The following is a 6857-nucleotide window of genomic DNA, read 5'->3' as shown; positions in this document are numbered from 1 at the left end:
AATGTTGACAACCTTGATATCAGGACTTTCATATCCGGGGGAATAATGAAATTTCTACCCAACACAGATTTTCTCTGTCTTTGTTCTATAATAACTGAATATTGCTTTAGGTTGTTGAATGGTAACTTTTTTGTTTCTTTTCATCTAAAGGTTTTTAAGAGGGTTTCTTTTCCTTGCCATAGAATTTTTTAGATGTGAGTATAAAATTGCAAAGAAGAAGTGCTTGCCTGAGAAGGAAAACTTGTGTACTCTCAGTCTTGTTGTTGCTCTTCTGCTGCTCAGAGCTGATGGGCTATGGGTTGTGTGTGTGTGTGTGTGTGTGTGTGTGTGTGCTGTTGGCCTCTCATCACTTACTGAGAGCAAGATGACAAGAATCTAGCGGAAGTGCTTTTTGGAGGTGAATGCTGGTGATGATAAGATTGTTCATGTAAATTCAAAGAATCACAGGATCTCAAATATGTGTGAGTAATTCGAGTTGCTCTTGCGGGTGGGGAGGATATGCCCATTCCTGGCTCTCTACAGGAATAGCTCTCTGATGGTTTAGTGTTTATAAAAGTTTTCCATATCTGCTTTGTTAATTAACATGAAAATAAGAAATGTGTGGAGTCTATTGGTATTGGCAGAAAGGATGACTAATTTTTATATTCTGGAAAATATCCAGTCATACAACTTCCAATGTTATTTCTTGGAGGTTGCTAGTGGTACTAGTTAACAAGCATTTGGAGTATCAGTGTGTCTAGTGCCCACATTCAGAGCTGGGTTAAATTCAGAGTTATATCTGCTGCCATTTAATTATGTTCCGCCCAACACTGGCACCCACTTTTGTGCCTGGGTCTGGGTTCCTGTATTGCCTGGTACCTTCCCCGAGTCAGAGGCTGGGTTGACTCTTCTCTTGATTTGTGACTGTGCTGCCCATAGTAACTTCTGACTGATTGATGGATAAGGGAAACAACTAAACATCTAATGTGGAGGAGCTTTTAATTAGCAGGGACCATATTTTACCGTTTTGTCTTGAATTGTTCTCCTTTGTTCTAAGTGGTCCACTTCATGGAAGGAATACTTAATTAGAAGTCCCAGCTGGGTGTGGTGGCACATGTCTGTAACACCAGCACTCTGGGAAACTGAAGCAAGATGATGTGCAGTTCAAGCCAAGCCTGGGTTTAGTGAGAACCTGTCTTAAAAAATAAATAAATTAACAAAAAATAAAGGGCTGGGTATTTTATTCAATGAAAAGGTCCTGAGTTCAATACTCAGTACCAGGCAAAAAGACGAAAAGAAAAGAAATCATCCTGATCTGTGGGAAAACTCAAGGAAGATAATCTAACCTCAAAGGTGCTCTAAACCAGTGTCCCCACTTCTTTGGCACCCAGGAGTAGTTTTGCGGAGAAGAGTTATTTGCCACAAGAAAGGGGACTAGGGAATGGTTTCAAGGATTGGATCCACCTGAGGGGCAGCAGCCTAGATCCATTTAAATCCATTGCATGTGCAGTTACAGTAGAATTTAAGCTCCTATGAGAATCTAATGCCCAACTAAGTGATAGGAAGTGGAGCTCAGGAAGATCTGCATGATCTTCATCAAGCAGATGAAGAATGCAAAGGTTCTTCAGTAAATAAATGAGATGCACTGAAGCCTTGGCTGATGTCGTGTTGATAAAGATAATACTAGCTAGCACTGCATGACAAGGCTGAGTACTTAGTAGGCGTGATATCTTTTCATCTTCACTACAGTCCTAGGAGCAGGTGGAGGGTTTAAAAAGTTAGAGATTTGCTTAAGGTCAGACAGGCTGTAATCTGGTAAGTACCTCACACCAGGTGCTGTGCTCTGCCTGTGGCACCCACTGTCTGGACCATTGCAGCATCAGAGCTGGTCCTCAGGAAGCTGGTCTGTGGGGCCTCCACACGTAGCTGCTGTTTTTAGCAGCAGGTCAGAGGCACAGCTGTGCTAGGATTTGACCTTTACTTCTGCTTCCTTCCTGCTGGCACAGAATGACCTGGGGTAATTTTGGGTAAGTACATTAGTTATACAACATAAATTAGTAGATTTGAGGTATAAAATGAATGAAGCTTGTTTAAGGCTATGAAAGGCAAAACAAAACCCAGAGCCCCTAAATTATTCCATAAACATGCTTTGATAGATGGCAGGAGAATAAGGCTGTGTTACTTAGAACAAGTTCTTTTGGAAGTGAATTTTGAAAATGGAGTCAGCTTGATGCACTAGAAAGAAGAGTTAAAATTCATGAGGTACTTGGATGAATTCTATGAGATAACATAATTAAGCCCAGCAGACTTCCTTCCTCTAAACAGAGAAGTAAAGACAAGAGGGACAGCTTGCATTGCTTCAGCCTGAACCTTGGAAAATCCTGCTGAGGCCTCAGTGATTAGGGGTTCATGGGCCTGAAAAGATTCATTAGTTAGGGAGCAACTGGGGTGAAAGCAGTTCCATGATCTGAAGAGCTAACTGTGGAATTTAAAGAAATTAGAAGGATTTATTTTTCCTGAAAACATAACCAGAAAGTTTAGGAAGTATGAAAAAGAAGTCACAAAGGATGAAAGGTATCACAGGAATAAAAACTGTAAGGAGATAGGCACCAAAGGAAATAGCAACCTTTTCTACCAGCAGAGAGTTTAATAAGGAAAAAATGTAGAACACAGGGAAGGAAACGCCTGATAAACTAACACAGCTCTTTCCCTGTGGGCAGACAGTGCTGCAGGGATCCTAGGTAGGAGGATGTTCTGTAAAATCACTAACGTAATGAGATACTGTGACAGGAAGGTGCAGTTGTCAGTGAGGCTGGGAAAGCTCTTCAACCTGTTTTCAGGGACAAATGGTAGACAGCATAACCCCCGAGGTAGGCAGTGTGTGGTTAATTGCTAGGGCTCCTGAATTCTAGTCTTCTGGGACAACGACCTTTCACCAACTCTTGTGTCTTCTTTTTATTTAATGGGAGCACAGGTTTCTGTATTACTGAGAAATAAGAAATTGGGAATGTTTTAGATTGCTGTCAGAAAACTGACCCAAGAAAACAATTTGGCCATCTTTCCTGGGGATATGTACTCCATGTTTGGTGAGTAATTTAGTGGATACTTGGATGCCCATAGCTAAACATGTCTGTTTTACTGGTTCAATGGGATGGAATTGGCGTAAGTCATTTTCTACCCTTCAAGGTTTGCATTGTTTGGATGTGAAGTGAATGTTGACCTTTCAAATCTTGTGATCATCTGAATGCCTTCCATGACTTGTCATGTGGGGTGAATTGCCAGTTTGCTTCAGGAACTCACTTCTTATTTCCATCTGTTTCACTGAAGGCCAGTATAGTGTCTGGTTCTCTGGGATACATAAATAACCAATTTCTCTTGGCAATTAGGGACCAAAAACCTAAGTAGAAACAAAGAGAGAAGAGAACTCAAGATGGAGGAGCAGATCTGTGCTCTAAGTCTGTATTCTTTCTAAGCAACAGTCCATGAGAAACATTTGGTGACATCCAGCGTACCTTACCTATGCACCGTGTTTACCAAAATGATCTTTGCGAAGCCTGGTGGACTGTTGCACTATGCATAGGAGGTGTTCATTATCTGAAGTCCTAAAAGTTTTATAAGCAAGTACTACGTCCAGGCCTATATCTAAAATCTATAAATCTGGCATGTTGAATTTTAATGATAGGGATCAAAGCCCATAATACTTACTTTACTGTATGCCATGTTCCAAATAATAGTCTATCCTAAATTTATATGAAATCCTAATTAATAATGCAAGCATCCTAATACTGAAAGCTTTTACAGAGTTTCTCATTTTTAAAATCTGCTGTAGCATTCCATGGAAAGAAGGCTATTTTTATAAGTACTGATTTCAAAGTGTTCTTTCTGCAACTGGTATTATTTTATTTGTTTTTGCCCATTTTGTAATAATGATTCTTTCTTGGAGCAATAAAGAAAAGGGAAATAAAACGGAACATAACTTGGACTCCTCTTCATCTAAAGCTGTTGCTTTTTACCATTTTTAAATTGCTCTGTCCCCACCCAGAAAGTACTATCTTAAAATAAAGGGAATTATATGAAAGTGTGGAAAAAGGTCCAACTTATAAAAACTGTTCCTTTTAAAACACATGTATAATAGTTTAAAAACTTAGAGCTCAGCAGCAGAAAGCTATAGCATAGGGATTTGTGGATCCTTGTAGAATGAATATTGCCAAGATTTAATGCCATCCAAGGATGGGGAAAAACCATCCCAGGCTCCTTCCCAGTGCCAGGATTTGGGGTTCTCCCAGTATATGCTGGGGTGTCTGGCTAATTTTTGGATAAAAACCTTCTTGCTGTGGATGCTGGACACTTTGTTACAGGGAAAAAACTGCTGTTTCATGGCCCCCAGATTTGTCCTGTGCAACTTGCATAGTCTACCTTTAACTTTATTACCCTTCACAGCAGAAATCATTTTTTTATTCCCACCTAGGACTTCAAACTGATTTAACTTTTTTTCAGTAGATATCCCAAGTTCCTTAAGGTGGTGGTTTTTCCACTCTTTTTTGACTTTTTAAAAACTTTACAACTCCTCTCTCTCTCTCTCTCTCTCTCTCTCTCTCTCTCTCTCTCTCTCTCACACACACATGCACAAACACACACAGAGCTTAAATGAATATTTCAAGAAATACTACTCAGACTTACTGCAGGCATCATTTCCTAATTTTTTAATTTTCATCCCTTCTATTAAACTGCTGATCCAGGAGATTTTGGATACTGGCGTCTTACTACTGAGTCAGTGTGCTTGGCTGCTGGTGGACGCTGCTCTCGGTATTCTTGTTTTAGGGCCAGAATAGGGACACAACTGTGGTTAGAAATGGTGGCCTGGACTTTCTGACCTACAAGGTGAAATTCACAGCCTATGAGTCAGTGTGCATCTGACCTTGCAGAAAAGATCAATGTATTTATATTTTAGTCGCATGTTGTAGGCCTTGGCTTATACATCAAGGAGTGTGGTGGCGTGTGGTGGCTTTCTGCCCAGAAATAGAGGGAGAGCTCAAGTCTGCAGCTCACACTCTTGCTGTTGTGCTCTGGGGCAGTGGTTTGGGCTCAGAAACCCAGAGTTTAAGGGTGGATACATCTTTCTTCCTAGGGCCACCAGTCCCAGGCTACTGTTCCAGTGGTGTCAGGACTAAGCTTGAGTTAAGAACAGAGCCAGGGATGAGAAATATCTAGAAAGCCCAAGATGAGCAGGGCCAGGAATGGTAACTGCCACCTTCCACAGCTCAGGAAATGGCAGCTGCTCTAGTCGTTTCATTATGCAAAAAGTAGAGATCACTGCTTGACAAGCCTCTCAGTACTAAATGCCATCTCCAATCAATCCGCATCTAATGGAACCCACACTAATTAATAAGAGGACGTTGTCCATGCTGAGTCAGCTGAAAGTAAAGTGAAAGGAGTGAAGAGGGAGAACACGGTTCTTTTTACAAAAGAGATGCGGTACTTTTGCTATAAATGGCTTTGGGAATGACAAGTATTATTGAAAGAAAAATGAATATTGCTTCTTCTCTCACAGAGTAATTATCCATGGAACTTATGGTTAAAAATTAAAGCCTAAGTCATCTAGGAAGATGGCTGCATGGCATGTGAAATATGCAGTATTTTGGCTCTTTTTTTTTTGTATATATGCATTTATGGGAAGGTCTACAGGGTGTTCAGGATCTCACTACTAGATTGGACTCATAGTGATTTGCCTGTTTACAGTCTCCCAAGAGCTGGGATTACAGGCGTGCACCACCCTGCCCAGTCTCAATGTGCGTGCCATGGGGGCGGGGCCAACACAGCTGGCCCTGGGATCTAAACACCGGCTCCTGCACCTGCTTGCAGGTGCTTTAATCCGCTGAGCTATTTGGCTGGCCCTTAGATTTTTTAAATTTTTTTTAAATTTCAGCTCATTGTGATGAGCTAGTAGCATAAATAATAGGAAAAAATTTAAGTGACTAGCTTTGACCCTGTTGCTAAAAATCAATATGTTGCTGATTTTTTATATATTAAAATAAAAAGACTGGGAAAATAATATGACATGGTTAACAAACTATTTATGCTACAGCATTATGGCGCTGAAGATGCAGGATTTCCTTAGACTGCAAGTCATATGGAAGTGGGAAGTTATTTGAGGGGTGTGTGTGTGTAACTTGTACAAGAACTGGAAGTTGAGCACTCCTGTTCTGGAAGATGCAAAGAGGTCTGAATGGTTGTACTGTGGTTATGTACCATCATTTATTCTGTAGTGCAAACCTAACCCATCTTATTGTTCAGTAAGTACAAAATATTTTGTAACCAACCATTCAGAACAATGACCAAGAGAAAAAGAAATATTTAATGGAGAATGAAATAGTGCATTTTAATTTTCTCAGGAGAGTTCATGAAGAATGTGTAACTTTTATTTATGATCTACCAAGCAGAAGATAGGGATATCAGTGACCACAAGAAAACCAAAACAATATTCTAATGAATGGACACGATTTCCTAAAGCGCTGACATGAGCAACTATGGCATCACAGGTAAGTCACTCCTGCCTTGAGGCCTCAGCTATCCAGCAGGCATGTCAGCCTTGCTCCATGTAGACTGCAAAGGGCTTGTGTCACGGGAGTATGCAGCGTGTAGGACACTGAAGGTAATGCCCACCACAATGTTTGTGCATTGTTAAGGGCTGCATAAACATGTCCCTCCAAAACATAATGATCAAGGTGACTGCTATTCAGAGGGGACGTTGGAAAGCAATGAAGCCATGAGGATGGTGCCCTCATGAGTGGGATTCGTATTTTGATAAACGGACTGCAGAGAGCTGCATTATTCCTTCCACTGTGTGAGGACACCTATGGACAAGGACACTGGCCCTC

The 6857-nt window shown here is 40.9% G+C and overlaps 1 long non-coding RNA gene across 1 annotated transcript; it reads left to right on the top strand.

Annotated features, from left to right (window-relative positions):
• The first annotated feature begins 1943 nt into the window (after window positions 1-1943).
• Window positions 1944-6512, top strand: LOC111813643. Its single transcript, XR_002818836.1, has 3 exons — window positions 1944-2006; window positions 2954-3065; window positions 6372-6512. It is a non-coding gene; the product is annotated as an uncharacterized LOC111813643 (long non-coding RNA).
• The last annotated feature ends 345 nt before the right edge of the window (window positions 6513-6857 follow it).

This window comes from Octodon degus, unplaced genomic scaffold (genome assembly GCF_000260255.1).
Source record: "Octodon degus isolate 3935 unplaced genomic scaffold, OctDeg1.0 scaffold00208, whole genome shotgun sequence".
Classification (NCBI taxonomy): Eukaryota; Metazoa; Chordata; class Mammalia; order Rodentia; family Octodontidae; genus Octodon; species Octodon degus.
This window is presented reverse-complemented; position numbering and strand designations above follow the sequence as displayed.